The sequence below is a fragment of the Lissotriton vulgaris genome, chromosome 5 (genome assembly GCF_964263255.1).
Source record: "Lissotriton vulgaris chromosome 5, aLisVul1.2, whole genome shotgun sequence".
Lineage (NCBI taxonomy): Eukaryota > Metazoa > Chordata > Amphibia > Caudata > Salamandridae > Lissotriton > Lissotriton vulgaris.
Window position 1 is genome coordinate 259915790 of NC_141693.1, and position 18004 is coordinate 259933793.

An 18004-nucleotide genomic window follows, 5' to 3' on the forward strand; every position below is an offset into this window, starting at 1 on the left:
GTTTTTAGAGATACACATGCACAGTTTGGGAGAATATGCAACTAGTGTGGGTCACATGATCACGCACTGCCCACCATGACTTTGACACCCCAGGCTGGTTGTCACCTACTTACATGTATGTGTGTCGTTTGTTTGACAAATTGTGTGACCTGTGTTGTTGTGGTCCCAAACCCCTTTCCTTCAACTTTTATATTTCAGGTTTTTTTTCCAGAACCAGGAAGAAAATCGCTTTACTTTTTGTATGAACTACAATTTTGTGGTTCTTGCTTACACATTGATCTAGGGCAGGGCACACCTCAGCGGGTGTGTACCACCCAGATCTTTCACTTTGGTCCTGACGAAAACCGATAATAATAAAATGGTTGAAACATGTAGACCTATATTCTAATCACATAATACATGCGCCCTTTTTTAATATACAACACGTCGCTAACACCGCAGCCTACCTATTTAGACAAAGGTGTTACATATCTTTTTACCAAGTGTCCAATCACTCCGGAATAAAATCAATGAGCGGGTAGAATTGGATACTTGTTTAAAACACTTATTTTAAATATTTCACTGCACATATAAAAAGAAAAAATACCCGCTCCACTATAATCAGGTGTCGAAGCACACCCCATTGGCACTCGGCCCTCGGGGTGGGACCCCGATGATGAAGCATGTCACCAACCAGGTTGGTGAGTGAGGGGTCTTCTTAAGGACTACTGCTGTCCTTGACTGGTTGGGCACTACGTGCACCACAATATAGTTCAGAGGCTCATCTACTACGGTTTCACGGGGGTACTCCTCCATTTGTTTTTGAACATCTTTAATAGGGGACCAGGAGTTCTCCCTACACATACTCTAATACCCTCTCTCTCTTTTTGTTTACAATTACATAATATCGACTAGACATAATATAGACTACCAAAATATCGACTAGAAAATTTTAATATCGAATGGAATGGACAAAATATCCAATCAAAAATATAGAATGGATATAATATCGACTAGACATAATATAGACAACACAAATATTGAATTTAAGGTAAGTAAATATTAATTTTTATTTTTTGTGTAATATAATTCTGTAGCGGGTTATGGGTTTATAGGGGAATAGGGTGGGAAGTAATATAATTATAATTAATTAAATATGTTATTTTATTTATTGTTATTTATTTAGAATTAATTGTTAATTAATTATTATTGGTAATTAATTAAAATATAATTGGTAATTAATTTTAATTGATTAATTGATAAATATGTTAATTTTAGTAATTTATTTTCTGCAGCGGGTTGTAGGTTTATAGGGGAATAGGGTGGGAAGTAATTTAATTATAATTAATTAAATATGTTATTTTATTTATTAGTATTTATTTAGAATTAATTGTTAATTAATTATTAATTAGTATTTAATTAAAATATAATTGGTAATTAATTGTAATTGATTAATTGATAAATATGCTAATTTTAGTAATTTATTTTCTGCAGCGGTTTGTGGGTTTATAGGGGAATAGGGTGGGAAGTAATTTAATTTTAATTAATGAAATATGTTATTTTATTTATTGTTATTCATTTAGAATTAATTGTTAATTAATTATTAATTGGTAATTAATTAATATATGATTGGTAATTAATTTCAATTGATTAATTGATAAATATGTTAATTTTAGTAATTTATTTTCTGTAGCGGGTTGTGGGTTTATAGGGGAATAGGGTGGGAAGTAATTTAATTATAATTAATTAAATATGTTATTTTATTTATTGGTATTTATTTAGAATTACTTGTTACATAATTATTAATTGGTAAATAATTAAAATATAATTAATAAATAATTTTAATTGATTAATTGATAAATATGTTAATTTTAGTAATTTATTTTCTGTAGCGGGTTGTGGGTTTACAGGGGAATAGGGTGGGAAATAGTTTAATTATAGTTAATTAAATATGTTATTTTATGTATTGTTATTTATTTAGAATTATGTGTTAATTATTTATTAATTGGTAATTAATTAAAATATAATTTGTAATTTATTGTAATTGATTAATTGATAAATATGTTACTTTTATTACATTATTTTCTGTAGTGAGTTGTGTGTTTATAGGGGAATAGCTTGGGAAGTAATTTAATTGTAAGTAATTATATTTTTAAAATATTTTTTGTGTCCAATTTTTATTTATTTTTATATTGTAAATTAATTTATTGGTGATTGGTAAATAAGTAGCATTAGTAGGTAATTTTTATTATTAGTTAATTTTTATTTGTAATTTTAATTTATTATTTAATATATTTTATAAAATTGTAAAATATTTTAATTATTTAGTAATTTGTATTAATATTAATGTTATTTATATTTATATATGAAGTATTTACTTTCCCTACTATTGCACTCACTGGAGTGGGAATAGTAATTTTTACTCCTACGCTATCCAACACTTCCCCTACTGTTGCACTCACTGGAGTGGGAATAGTAATTTTTACCCCTACGCTATCCAACGCTTTCCCTACTGATGCACTCTCTGGAGTTGGAATAGTAATTTTTACCCCTACGCTATCCAACGCTTTCCCTTCCTGTTGCACTCATTGGAGTGAGGAATAGTAATTTTTATCCTTACGCTATCCAACCCTTTCCCTACTGTTGCACTCTCTGGAGTAGGAATAGTAATTTCTATCCCTACGCTATCCAACGCTTTCCCTACTGTTGCACTCACTGGAGTGGGAATAATAATTTTTACTCTTACGCTATCCAACACTTTCCCTACTGTTGCACTCTCCGGAGTGGGAATAGTTATTTTTACCCTACGCTATCCAATGCTTTCCCTACTGTTGCGCTCTCTGGAGTGGGAATAGTAATGTTTACCCCTACGCTATCCAATGCTTTCCCTACTGTTGCTCTCTCTGGTGTGGTAAAAGTAATTGTTACCCTCTCACTATCCAACGCTTGCCCTACTGTTGCACTCTCTGGAGTTGGAATAGTTATTTTTACCCCTACGCTATCCAACGCTTTCCCTACTGTTGCACTCACTGGAGTGGGAATAGTAATTTTTACCCCTACGCTATCCAATGCTTTCCCTACTGTTGCGCTCACTGGAGTGGGAATAGTAATTTTTAACCTTACGCTTTCCCTACTGTTGCGCTCTCTGGAGTGGGAATAGTAATTTTTATCCCTACGCTATCCAACGCTTTCCCTACTGTTGCACTCTCTGGAGTGTGAATAGTAAATTTAACCCTCTCGCTATCCTATGGAAAAAATATTGTATATGTTTTGTTAATAATATGTATATATGTATATATATATATATATATATATATATATATATATATATATATATATATATGTGTGTGTGTGTTTTTAAAAATGTTTTTTTTAAAGTTACATTAATTATTTATTAATTCTAAGTTTTTTTAAGTATGTTTAAATTAATTATATTTATTATTATATTACTTTAAAAGTACTTTTAAGATATTTTAAAAAATTCGATATTTTGACTGTCTATATTTTTTCCTATCGATATTTTGGAGTCGATATTTTTGTACTTACCTGTTTGTAGATAGGAAGTCGATATTCTGGCATTCTATATTTTTACCTCGATATTTTGGCAAGTCGATATTTTGACTGTCGATATTCTGTCAGTGATCCATCCTCTCACATAAAACGTTGAGGTCACCGCTGGGTGGTTAGTAACATTTAATCAATTTGCCAAATACATTTGAAAGGCGAATTACCTTTTTAGGTCTCGGCCAAGCATACACTGCGCAGCAGTATTCACACAGCCAGAGTCCTTTTCTCGGGGAAACTCCTCACGCTCGTGCGTGTTAATTTCCTATGGTCCATTTTGATTGGGCTTTGTGTGCGTGTTGTTTTTTAACAGAACATGCAATAGGCCTGTTGGTGTCTGTTACACGCACCAAAGCCCATATGTTTTCAATTATCATGCCCAGACACGGGCGTGATAATTGAAAACATATGCCTCGCAGTGACTCGCGTGCACCACTCGCAGGCTTTTTTTTACAATAGCGATCGTTTTCAGTGCCTGCCTTCAGGTGATGCTTGTTGTGATTAGCATGGATACACTTGGGGAGAATGTGTAAGCACGCAAAGGGAGGTCTTCCTTTAAATTACTACTCATTTGTGGCACCAAACAGTGTGTTGACAGCAAAACAGCCTCAGCCTGGAAGTCGCCTGCAGTCTGCTTCTCGTCGCACTCCTGTCTCCTCTTTTAAGTACAGAAAGATGTTAAGAACGTTAATAGAAATATTCGAGGTGAGCGTCTGTGGCAAGATAATGCAGTGTCATTCCTGGTGTAGCGACGGTGCCATGGTTGCAAACAAGGAAAACTGTCATGGGTGTGGCTTCCACTGGTACACCAGGTGCAGTGACACCAGAGCTAATAGGTCTGAGGCGCCCACTAAACCCTGATCACTGTTGTATTTCATAGCTCGGAACGCAACCGGGGGCACATTTCCTTCCCTGCGCCAGGGCTCATGACACTGCCCACGCCAGTAAAAACTGCCCTCATGTAGCGAAATGCAGCCACAATTGGGGTGCAGAGTGCCTGACACCCGTGAGCCACGGTACCGCTGCACCTGCTGCACTGTTAGCTACGCTATTGCTTCAGCCTTCTTCCTGCTGAAGTTAGGCAGAGCCCTCCACACCCAGGGCAGAATTTCTCTCCATATCCCATGTGCTGTCTGAGGGAGCTCTCCTTTCTACACACTGCTGAGGTCAGACAGGATTTCCCTTAGTTCACTGGCCCACCGAAGTCAGGTAGAGCCCTCCCTCCTCTCCCTGCTGCAGTAAGACGGAGCTCTCCCTTTTCCATGCTGCAGTAAGGATAGCCTGTCCCTTCACTCATGGCCGCAGCCTATCCTCTGCTTAGTCACCTCTTCTCATTTCCCACTAATTCCGCCCTGCTCTTCTGGTTCACCACATACTCTACAGTTCCCCTACCTCACCACCCACTAAATCCTCTGCCCCACAGCCCATTCTCTCTCTTTATGGCACTGTTGACTTGACAGGAATTTGGTGCCACTGAGGACAATCTCAACCCTGTATCCCAGCTAGGAACCTATATGTCCTGGAGTGCAGGCACTAGCTCCGGAAATGCAGGGTCTAACCTGCCAGTCCTCCCAGAAGTAAAACCACCATAAATACAGAAAATCCAAAGGTCCATCGACCCGTCCCTTCCAATAGCCATACTATAAAGATTCAGGGGGTTCCAGTCCCAGCTAGCCTGTCCCTCCAAGGCCTAATCCATTCACACTCCAAACAGCCTGTGCCTCACAGGCTTAAAATTCAGAGGAATGGGCCAGCCCCTCCTTCCAAGTATACCAACAGACCGATACAAGGGCTCCAAGGCTCAAGCACCCGGACACTCCTGGCATGTTTCATACACGGGAAACATGGCCCAACCAGCCTGTCCCACCAAGGCTTAGCCATACAGATACAGGAAGTCCACGGGCCGACCAACCAGCATGTCCCTCCCATCAATGGTACCATACAGATACTGGGCACAGACGCACAATCCTTCATTCACTGGTACTGATCATTCAGATACAGAGGTTCCAGGATTCAACCAGCCTGTCCCTTCTGGGCATACTGGCATACATATACAAGGAACAACCAGCCTGATCGTAGGCATGAATCATGCACAGAAACACAGGGCCCTCCCAGCCAGTCCATCTGTGGTAAACTATATACAGATAAAGGAAATCTGGGGTACACATGACTGTGCATGCACACATGAACCTCACATACACAGGGAAACCAGAACCCATCTAGCCTGTCCCTCTCAGATGTATGCCAGACGTATACAGGGCATCAAGGCTCCAACCAACTGGCACGTATGAGACTTAAAAAGACAAGACATCTAGAGTCCATGCAGCCTGTCCCTCTGGGAGGCACTTCATACACATACAGGCAATCAAGGGTCCAACCAGCTTGTATTTATGAGGCCTACAATGTTGCAGGGATTCCAAGGCCCACCCAGACTGTCCCTTGAGGTATGCAGTTTATAAATACAGGGAATTCAGGGCCCAATCAGCCTGCTCCACTCCAACGCAAACCATGCAGAAGAATTCCAGGGTGCAAATGCCCTTTCCTATGCTGGCACATACAATAAAGACACAAGGATTCCAGGGTTCAGCTACACTCCTCCTTTTAGGCTTGTGTACATTCAGATGCAGAGAATTCAGGGTCTAACAAGCCTGTCCTTTGGTGTCATAACCCATGTACATGCATGGAGCTCAGGGTGTAGGCATCCTGTCCTACGCTCTCACAAACCGTAAAGATACATGGAATCCAGGGTCTACCCAGACCCCCTTCTGCCTTTGCTGTGCAAATGCATGGAGCTCAGGGTGCAAGCAGGGTTGAGTGGTGATGTAGGCGTTGGGGGTTGAGCGGTGCTGTAGGCGTTGGGGGTTGAATGGTGCTGTAGGCGTTGGGCGGTGCTGTCGGCGTTGGGGGTTGGGCGGTGCTGTCGGCATTGGGGTTGGGCAGTGCTGTCGGCGTTGGGGGTTGGGTGGTGCTGTCGGTGTTGGGGGTTGAGCGGTGATGTCGGCGTTGGGGGTTGGGCGGTGCTGTTGACGTTGGGGGTTGGACGGTGCTGTCGGCGTTGGGGGTTGGACGGTGCTGTAGGCGTTGGGGGTTGAGTGGTGCTGTAGGCGTTGGGGGTTGAGCGTTGCTGTAGGCGTTGGGGGTTGTGCAGTGCTGTAGGCGGTGGGGGTTGAGTGGTGCTTTAGGCGGTGCATGTTTTCATCAGGCACACTCCTCCAGCCGTCACTGCACGCTTTCACCAGACATACACACCACCAGTTGTCAGTGCACGCTTTTACCGGGCACAAACACCACCAGCCGTCAGTGCACGCTTCCACTGGGCACAAACACCACCAGACGTCAGTGCACGCTTTTACCAGGCACACACACACTAGACGTCAGTGCACGCTTTTACCAGGCACACACACACACCAGACGTCAGTGCGCGCTTTCACCAGGCACACACACCACCACCAGCCGGCAGTGCACGCTTCCACCAGGCACACACACCACCAGCCATCAGTGCACACATCATTTGTTAACGCATCCATAATTAACTATTGTAGCAATCGCAGTATGGTGCACTTTACTTCCAAACTTATTCATCTAAAGCGCAGCATGCTACCATTGCTACAAAAATAAAGACACTTTTTTTGGCCTTTGATTTATAGACTTTTGTTGCAGTTGGTGTTGCAATATTTAGCAATGCCAATAGCTCAAACTTTATTAACCCGAGACCTATTGCATTGTGAACGCTTGTTAGCTAAGGTGACTGGGTGCAATTAATGCAATCACAGCTCAAGTTTTCCTAAGGGAATTGTCCTGGTCAACAAGCAAACACCACTTTGTAACTATGGATTTAGGAGTAGCACAATTACAATTGCGTAGGGACATAATGACAAGTAGCATGAGAAACCCAGCACAAAGTTATACCACAGATTTATATCTGCGTTTTAAAAGCACATGTATGTCAATATAAAACTGCATAAAGTCATACATTAGGTAGTAAATTGTTAAACGCTGAAGCATGTGCGTTGCATGTTCCCATAACGGTTCTGTGCAGCCATTGGATATTTTAGAATGAAAAGTTAGTGCTGCAATTAGAGAAAAACACACATTGCGCAGCTGCAGTGATGTGCACTCCGGTTTGGTAAATTTACAGGAAATTAAATGGAATAAAAGCCACCCACATACATTAAAGTTTGCAGAGTGGGCATAGTTCTAAACATGTAATTACTTCAGGTGGAGATAAGCCACTCATAAACCCGACACATTTCAAGAGGAGAAAGCATGGTGTTAGATTGTTGTGTTGCTGGAGGGCAGTCTGCGGAAGGCAAGGTTTTTAAGGCTGCCTCTTGGTAACGAGTCAATACGCTATTGTAGAGCCGTTTGGTTGTACAATCACGTTTCTTATAACGTGATAGTTGTTGCATATAAGTAACCATGACTCCAGAGAGTGAGGGGGGGAGAGAGAACCAGAGCAAAACAGAACAGGCCCCCCGCTGGTTCAATGCCCCCTTTTAACAAGCATTTACAATGCAACGGTTTCGCCTTTGGAAAAGTTAGAGCTATTGGCATTGTAAATGGCAAAATTTGTATTTATGTGTTGGTTTTGAAAACAGATAAAAAAATGGCATTCTCATTTACAATGCCAATAGCTCAAACTTGCGTAAATGCAAGACCAATTGCTTTGCAGATGCTTGTTTAATGTCACGCTTCATACTGAAGACTACTTAGCTTTCTAGCTTCCCACGTTTTAGCAGGTAGGGGGCTGAGATTCAGGGAAAATAAAAATACGGTGCTGTTTCCATGGTCACACAATGTGACTACTAGGAAAGCTAGGACCTGAACTCAAGTTTGCAGGTTTTAAAGCAAGCAACATAATCTCTAGAATATGTTTAGCAAAAGGCATATTGACAGGCCTGGGATAAATTAGCATTATCCTGGCATAATTAGCTTAATTTTGATAATTTTGCGTTAGTATTGTTACACAGAACTCCAGAAATTATGCTATTATGCCACATCGCATGATTATTGACTATTTGTGGTAACAAAAAAACTACAGCGAATGTGCTATATTTGGTGAAAAAATACCATGAGTGCAGGGTAACAACGTGAATGACAGAGTTCAAACAGCTGTTCTTCAAGTTGCTTTTGTTTTTGTTGCACTGTTTTTTTTTAGCACCAAATGCATTCTTGTGTCCAAAGTGGATGTGAGGGCGCATTTTGTGCTAAAATACAGTTCTGGGTATCTGTTTACAATTTAGCGTAATTTCACCCAACTGTGCAAAATAGCAAATCATACGATTTTTACGTACCTACCCCTAAAACTGATCCTGTATCGCAACTGTACAATGATGTAGTGGTTTCTCCCTAATAGGGTGTACGATCAGTCGTACACGTATTCAGTTATCCTCTTATACCTGTGTGATCTTGGATAAATGCCTAGAAGAGACTGTAAACCTTTATTTCCGCAATACTTTTTAGAGTACTTGGGGAGGAGGTGGAATAGGGGGTGTGTGTGTGTGTCTGTGTGCATGTCTGCATGCATGTGTGTATGTATGTATGTACGTGCAATATTCTGCATTAATGCACTGCTCTGCTTACCTATATGTGTGCTTCGCCTGTTTTATTAGGAAAATTTGAAAAGCAGCAAGCACCGTTTAAACCTCTTTCTTATTAATAATTCAATTAAAAGGGCTGAAAAGTCTGCAACGATGAGGATCTTTGTGACAAACAATGTTGTGGCTGTTAGGATTGTGTCTGGAAAAACAGTGGTGGAGATGCTGGTCTGGGAACTAGGAGCCCAACGTCCAATCCCAGCTTCACCATTTCCTCAAAATGTGTGATCTTGGGAGAACCAAGTTATCTTGCTGTGCACTTGTTCTCTTATCCGCCAAAAATTGGGAACGCTTAGAAACGCACGTATTTAAATACCAATAGATTTAAATGTTCAACCCTGAGGGGTGACTATCTCTTACCACAGCATGTGATTGATTACAGCTCTCTGGTAATTTGTCCCTGTCTCCAACGGAGTGGCAACATCAATACTCATCGGCGAGATGGAAAACCGGGGGTGTAATCAGGACAACCCCATTAAAAAGGAAGTAATGCTAATGTACACACTCATTCAAATCAAAGAATGTTTATTTGGAAAATTAAAAAAAAAAAGCATGTCCCACCTGACGGTGGATTGCTCGCTGAGCGTCACTCTCTCCAGCGCACACTCTCTCTTACGGCATCTCATAAATCTCCGGCACAGCTGTGTGACATTGTGATTTTGTAGCACTTTGATGCATGCGCTCTGAAAGAAAAATCTGCTTTGGTGGGGCTGGGGAGTGCTGCAGGGCTGGCGGGCGGATCTGCTTGGCGGGGTCTGGCTTTGGAAATCAATCCTACTGCAAGCGCCGGCTGATCGTGAAGGCGCGGAAGGTGGGTGCGTGGGGTGGTGTACGCCCCGTTCCTTCTGCCCAGTGATGATCACCAAGATGTAACCCCGGAAAGAGCCAAAATAAATAGCTCAGTGGGTTCCGCGCGGGCATGGTGACATTGCTAACCGCTTCCTGTGTCATTCTGCATGCGACTGACAAAGTAGCAGCCGGCGTACACGAAAACCAATTAATAATGAAAAGGGTATTTTTTAATTAAGAGCTTACATCCCAATGTGACGTCCTTCACGTTCATTTTGAATCTCACGCAGCCAACTCAGTTCGACACTTTTAACAACAAGCGTGTACAAGTGGGGCCGGAGACACGGACAGCAGGAGGGGGGTGGGAACGGGCACACAGACAGCGGGAGGGGGGGCGGGAACAGGCACACGGACAGCGGAAGGGGGGATGGACAGCGGGATACAACCATGCGGGACCAGGACGATCTTAGAAATGAGGAAAAACATCCATGTAAAAAAAAAAATATACACGCCCACAGCCGCATGACGTAGCGAAAAGCCTAAAAATCGCCGGAACGCCCACGAATCTGCTCGCAGAATGACGAGCAGATCTCTCTTCCAATGGCTAGCCTCCATTTATGGAGCTAGCCAATGGAAAGAGAGGGCGGAACAAAGCCACACAGTGTAAGTCATTAGATTTCGCCTGCGCGAAAGGCTGCTTGCGCAGCTTTCGACAGGTGAAACCTAAAAACGGCTGGTGATCCACCCACTTAAAGCCCTGAACATGTATTTTTCTGTGCACCCGGAAAGTAGCATCTATAGAGACGCTTCATTCCAGGTGCCCAGAAAAAGATCCTGCTCTATGAATATGAGGTTTTGAAGAAACTCGGGCGGACAGGGATTCGATGCGCATGGAGCTAGCTAGCTGATACAATATTATTCCAAAGATGGAAACATTTTACTTCCAGTTCTAAATCGTGAAACGAGCAATCCTTGGATCGAGCCACTCTCAATAATGTTTCTGTACAAACAGCTGTAGCTATATATTCTACGGCTGTTTGTACAAAAACAATATTGAGAGGCTCCAAAGACTGCTTGTGTCGCAATTTAGCACTGGAAATTAAATATTGTTCCATCTTCAGAAGAATATTGTGTCAGCTAACTGGCCCCAGCGCAGTTTTTCCTGGATCACAATGCACCAGGACATTCTACAGATTCTGTAAAACCGGAGGAGGTTGCGGCCTCTTTCCAGAGAAAGGAGCAGCATGTTGCCATATTAGACCAGCAGGGCAGAACGCTGCCTGCGCAACCACCGGACCATGGGCGAGCAGCTCACTCAGGCGCCATCTCCTCACAGCAGCATAAAAAGGGGGTCTGCGTCCTTTCGTATTACACAAGCATACACAGAGAACATACAGCATAGGAAGTTAAAAGCCACAAACAGACTGGGCGGGCGATACACATGAATCCCCGACCCAATTTTCTCCAAACTGGTCCTGCATGCCCAAGCTTACTCGAGGTGCCAGAATAAATGTTTTCATGCTTGTAGTTGTGCGCAAAACTCTGGAAAAGAATGAAAAAAGATCGAGGCCATGCCATCGTGCCCCTTTTACCATTACACCCTCGTGATATTCGTTGGTGATGCAGACATGACGTCATTTCCGGGGCGCCCGGACGTGCGTAGTGTTTTGCAAGTCCACCTGTGATTAATTGAGGAACCTGCATAAAGGTGAGTGGAAATCAGATAGTGGGAATTGTGAAAATAAATAAGTTAGTCCATTTTTAGGTCTCGGCTAGAAGCGCGCGAAGCGCGTTCTCGCCAGAGAACTATAGCTGTCGGCTCTGCCGACAACGAGTGGAGACAAGAGATGGCCACGCGCACATTAAGAAGCATGGCAGAGTCGGATTCCGACACGCTCATTGGGATTGGGTCGCGCGTGTCGGAATCGGACTCTGCCATGCACCTTGGGATTGGGTCGCGCGCGTGAGCTTCTACCGTAGACAGCTCACGTCGCGCGGTTCGTAGGTTTCAGTTTTGTTTTGAGTCACCATGTTGACGAGCACAGAGGAGTCGGAGCCCAGGATAAGTCTGTGCTACATAATGTTTTAGATTGTAGGTGCTCAGCCGCGCCTTTTAATGGGAGGAAAAGAAAGGGAATTTGCGCGGCATGACCCCCGCCCTCCCAAACGATCAAAAAGAACGGGTTGTCGTTTATTTTCGTTTCCAAGTTTAGAAGAAAAAAAGCCCCAGCTCTACGTTGGACCCAAACTTGAACAGTACATATAAGAGCTGTTTCAGCCACCCCAAACCTCTTCGAGCTAGGGTCTTCATTCGAAATGAACAAGGGGGCGCTTGATTCCTACACGGCGTAAAGACAGCTTTTTCGCCCACCCCCATTTCCCTCGTGGGTTTGAGTTCAATGCCAGGACGCACAGAGAAGGTCTCAAGGCCTTTTTCCACAGAGTGGCTGTCGGCTTCCGTGCACGCTGCAGCGGGTGCTCCAGCCTGAGCCATCGTGCACGTCTGCTTCCTCTCTGAGCGGGGTGAAATGAGGTTATGAGAAAGAAACCCGAGCAAAACGGCGAAGCTCTCCAGTAATTCCACGCTCCGCCTTTCCCTCGCTTCGGGCTGTTCTCTCTCGAGTCTGCCCCCTCCTCCTCAGCTACACACGGAAGTGGAATATTTTGTATGCTCCCTCCTTTACATCTGTGTCTCTTTGCCTTCTCAGACCTCGTGCCTTTCTCTGCCCTTCACATCTCTTTATTTCATCTCACATTCATTGATGGATCTTTCCTTTTCTTCTTGGTGTTTCATGTCTACCGATATAATAAAACCGCAAATAAAACAAATACAGGTCCCATCGGGCATCAAACATGCATTCACTTCCGTAGCTCTCTGTTTTCCCTTTCCCCTGTCTTGCAGACTCCAGGTCTGTCTGCCTCGTTCCCTCCTTGTCCACATCCCCAAGCATTACATGCATCTTTCTCCTCTGGCTTACACGCCGCCGCATATCATATGTGCTTTTTTTTACCCCTGCTCACTCCTTACTTGCTTTTTCAAAATCCCCAGACCTCAGGTATGTCTTTCTCTCTCTTCTGTGTTTTCCCCACTTTCACACATCGCAGACACCTGACCTTTCTTTTCCTCATTTGCCTCACTTTTCTTCCTCCCCTCGCCAGGCTGAAATCATGCATATTTCTCTCTCTGTCTCATTCTCTTCCTTCCACATCTGTATATTTTAGAACCTTGTTTACCTCCCCTCTGTCTCTCTTCTCTACTTCCCACATGAACAGACATCAGTGCTATCTTTGGTTTCCCTCTGTACCTTCCGTTTCCTTCTACTGTTCCTAGACAGCACATCTGACCTTGCTTAACTCCCTTTCTCTCCTTCCAGCAACATCCACTGACATCAATGTTTATTTAGAAGCGTTGTAAAGTGCCAGCTCTCCGTGTCAACTTTCAATTACTTCAAAGCGCTAACAAGAGCACGTCAGAGAGAGGGAAAATAAGAGGCAGAAAAGTAATGAAATTTGGCATAGTCGGACAAGAAGAGCTGCAGAGAACTGATCAAGAGAGGGACGGGCAAGAGGTGAGCGAACAGAGAATAGGTCAGAAAGAGGGACAAAGAAAAGACACTAACATAACGTGTATTGCAAAGCGCACCTTCACCCAAGGATATCTTGGCGCTGAATAATAGATGTTTATTGTTACCCAGCGGTACTCGTGTTATCGACCTCACAAGGATGAAAGGCTGAGTGGAACCACAGGGATTTGAAACCTGTGACCATGAGGTCAAACAAAGGCCCCTCCCCACCGCTCTTCCTTCATCTCCATATTCCCAGCTCTCACTGCCTCACTTTCTCTGTATTTGTCAGTGTAGATGGCTGTCTAGCAGTGTTATTTTCTCCTGTCATGGCCTCCTAATTGTCGCAGCTGTGCAGCATTCACTGCACCAACGTCAACCCCTCCCTGCTTTTATTCTGTCAGTTTCTTTGCAGCCTTCATCGGATCAGTCCTTGGGGGGGGTCCACTCCTTCCTAAACGCATTGCTTCTGGAAAAAGCTTGTGAGGTTACCGGTGAAGGCACATTTTCTGTTAGTTTATTAAATGACTGGGTCAACATCTGGGAAGCGTTTGCAAAGCCAAAATGTCCCTTATTTATAAGTCTGCAATATTGACTTTGCCAATTGATATTGGCAATGCTATGCAAACGCATTCATTAAAACGCAAGTGCACACTATGTTGGAATGTTTTGTTTTTTAATTGAAAACGGCCATCAATATGCATACATACTTCATGACACATGCGCACATGTGCTTCATGACACTACATCGTGATGCATGGCTTTCATTTTAATGTAGTGTTTTAACATGGCAAATGACCATGCTCGAACAATAAATTTAAATGTAAAATAAAAAAGAAAAATGTACACAGGAAGCAAAATGGCAGCAGGTGCAGGAGTCAAAAGAGAGCACTTGTGTCGATGGGTACATAGAGGAGGAGGGAGCATGGTAACAAATGTACTCTCAGGAAATGCTTAATGACAAAGTAAACAAGCATTTGCAATGCAATAGGTCTCACAGTTACACAAGTTAAAGCTATTGGCATTGTAAATGAAAATGCCTTTTATTTATGTTTTTAAAACAAAAACAAATATAAAAGGCATTGTTATTTGCAATGTCAATAGCTCAAACATGCGTAAATGCGAGATGTTGTGTATGTGACGGGTGCATTATCTTAAAACTACAAGATCTGCAGAATTCAAAGGTAGTCCATACGGAGGCTAATTGGCCAAGTGACAAGAGCTACTCCTTTAATTGCAAGGACCTGTGTTCGAGTCTCGGCTCCAGCCGGTATCTATTTATCAGCCTAATAATAAGATCTGACTCATACTTTTTCAACATCAAATTCCTATTTGCAAGCCGGTCTTTTGTGCCGGTGGTCTTAAATATTTGGCTTCCATATTTTTTTTTCATTTAAAAAAACGTTCCATGCATGAAATCGAGTTAGACGAGGTGGTCGATCGTAATGTCCACAACAAATAAAATTTGAACAGTTCATCTCGTTGCATACAGAACAGATGATTGGGAGGCAACCCCCTTGAATTTAGTGTTTTTATAATCCAACGCAGTAAAATAAAACAGCACTTTCCTTCCTTATATAGAAAAAAGTACAAATTCTTACGTCCATGTCTTTATTAGGTCGAGGACCTAAAGGCTGCGCTTGCACAGTCTCCTGTCGCAGATTTAATGTTTTTGAGTACGGGGTTGAACCCGCCTCTGTCCTCCATCTCTCCTCCATTGCCATTGGCTGGCTTCCTAAACGGAGGCCAGCCATTGGAGGAGAGGGGCGTCACTCCAATCAAGCCCCGTCTCTTTCGGATTCGGGGGCGTGTTTTTGGCGTTCTTTCCACCTGTGACGTCATCTGTCACTCAGAACGCCAAAACACGCCCCCGATTCCGAAAATTTCGGAAGCTTGCGGCGGCCATTTTATTTATTTTTTGTTGTGAGGAACAGCTCCGATGTTTGGCATTGTTCATTCTGTGTTTAGTGCTTAAGGAGACCCAAGTTTTCACAATCTCCCATTTATCTATTATAGAAGACAATAACGCTGACAGCCTTGTATCAGTCTCGACACCAAAACTTGTCAGGGAACGAATAAGAGGGCATATGTCCCCCAGGGGCACCAAAGAAATCATTCTGAAGTAGGACGTGGCCACACAGCTTTTATTTTAGAACGGACTACAAATCCCGCCTTCTTCTCAGCCTATTCCGAAACTCCTCACTTTGAGGAGGGCTCCAATACAACCTATGAGAGTCCGCGTCTGCCTGCAGCCTATGAATACTTACTTCTGCTGTCGTGAGATCTTCCAAGCCTATAGAGGCTCTCGGGTCTGTAGATCCCGTTATTCCACTCTGGAAGATGTCTGCTCGTCTCACATTTCCTTTGGTGCTCTGTGTGTCCGTTGTCCTATTGCTGACAGTTGCCTCCGAGACTCCGCGGCGCAAAAAGAAGGACATCCGAGACATTCAACAAAATCACGCGCAAGCATGCTGGCTCGGTGCCACTGAAGTAAGACAAGGAGTTTCCATTATTAGGTTTAAATTATTTCGCCGCCAGAACAAGTATCGTTAGGCGCTTTGAATCCATGTTAAATCTTTCATTACGTCAACATTTCCAGCATGGTTAGGCAGGATCACTACTGTTTTTTTCCACATCGTAAAACACACTGAAAAACATAGAACTTATTACCGTGCGACTCCTTCTAGGACAGTGGTAAATGAAGTTATTCGGCACGATTCCAACGATCAAGCTCTTATATGTTGGTAGCATGCGATGTGACTTTTGTACTGTAGCAAAACATTTGGGTATGCACGTTTATTACTACACCTTTCCCACGTAAAATGCTTTATTAGATGGCAGTGAGTCAAGGGCCCCGCTGGGAAAGTGCTGCAGATTGAAAGCCACCGCTCGGGATTGTTTACTGTAAACCCAGCGCTCAATCAGTCAGTCGGATGGAGGGTCGTGGTCGGGGATGGAGGGCGAACCGGCTGCTAATGGAGTCCCGAGCCATCCCTGGCACCCGCTGCACCTCTTGGCACACTTCGAGGCGCAATGCACCAGGGAGCCCCGAGCCGCCCTCTCGTGCTACGCTCGCTGCACCCCTTGGCACACTTCGAGGCGTCACCCACGGCTCCGTGACTCTCCCTCACTTTCTTCACACTATGACACTTAGAGAGCGCCCTCTCTCCATGCGCTCCCCGGGCCCCCTCCCCACTTTCCTCTCCCACTATCGCAGCATGATTAATCTCCATCCTTCCCTCCCCTGCTCTCCCACTGTCCCTCCTCACCCATTAACCTGTCATGGGCTAACTGGCACCCTTCGCCCGTCTTGTGCTTTTAATGTAGCTCCCACTCCCCTCTCCTAATCTCTTGTAACACGTTCTGAGCGCGGCCTCTCTCCCCGCTATCCTCTGCCTTGACTTCCCCGCACCCTCTGCGACGGTTCTCCCTCCTTTCATCTCCTTTTCCTCACTTCTTTCAACTCCTCCCACACTTTGACACTATGCGCGCTCTCTGCTCTTCCCCTCTTCTTTCTCTCTCCCTCTCTTTACTTCCACCACACTTTGACAGCACACCGTCACTTGCTGCCCGTCCCCTGTCCTTCCTGTTTCTCTCTGTTTGTCTCTCCTCGCCCTGTCACAATCTGAGAGTGCGCTATCTCATCCTAATCTTTTATCTCTCCTCTCTCTTTTCACCCCAAGTTCACTGTGGGGCCCAGGCGTCCACCCAACCCCCATTCTTGCATTTTCCCTTGCTGGTCCCCTGCACTCTCGTCACACTGTTGTCAACAAACCCCCATCAGAGTGCGACTGGACTCGTTCCTTTCCTGCTGTCTCCCGACCTCCCATTCGCGACACTCTCATCACTCCCTGGTATAACCTCTCCCCTTCACTCTTCCCCTACTCTCGTACCCCGTACCAATTTAGCCGGGCACCCCTCTACTCCCTGCTCTTGCCCTAGCCTACCCCTTCCCGGGATTTCACCCCCTCCCCGCAAACCTTGCCTGCTCTGCCAGAAGCCTGACTGACAGGCGTGAACATTGGCAGGCGAGTGAGGGAAACGAGGCGTCGTCGCCACATGACGGCCAGGGACACAGAATCTCAGAGGCTAAGAGACGCTGCATGTTTACACAGAGACACCCAGAATTCACTGGGAACAGGTCGGTCTGCTACTTGGGAGAGAACGCAATGAAAAACGTAGGGCCACAAACCGCTTCACAGCCTTGCCTCCGAGCTGTGAGAGACATGAGTTCATGAATGCAATTGCACAACGCTGTGCTGCCTCAAGGCGCTGTGTGGTAGGAGAAGTGAAGGTGGTGAGTCACAAATGGATCAGAGAAGCGGAGTTGTTTCCCTGCCCCCTCGCTGTGCTTGCTCTCCTGTGTGTGTATGTGGCTCTGGGTGTGTATGTGGCTCTGAGTGTGTATGTGGCTCTGGGTGTGTATGTGGTTCTGGGTGTGTATGTGGCTCTGGGTGTGTATGTGGCTATGGGTGTGTATGTGGCTCTGGGTGTGTATATGGCTCTGGGTGT

At 44.3% G+C, this 18004-nt stretch overlaps 1 long non-coding RNA gene across 1 annotated transcript in view; it reads right to left on the reverse strand.

Moving 5' to 3' along the window:
* Positions 1-18004, reverse strand: part of LOC147710647 (uncharacterized) — a 64029-nt gene that overhangs the window by 13355 nt on the left and 32670 nt on the right. The window lies entirely within an intron of this gene.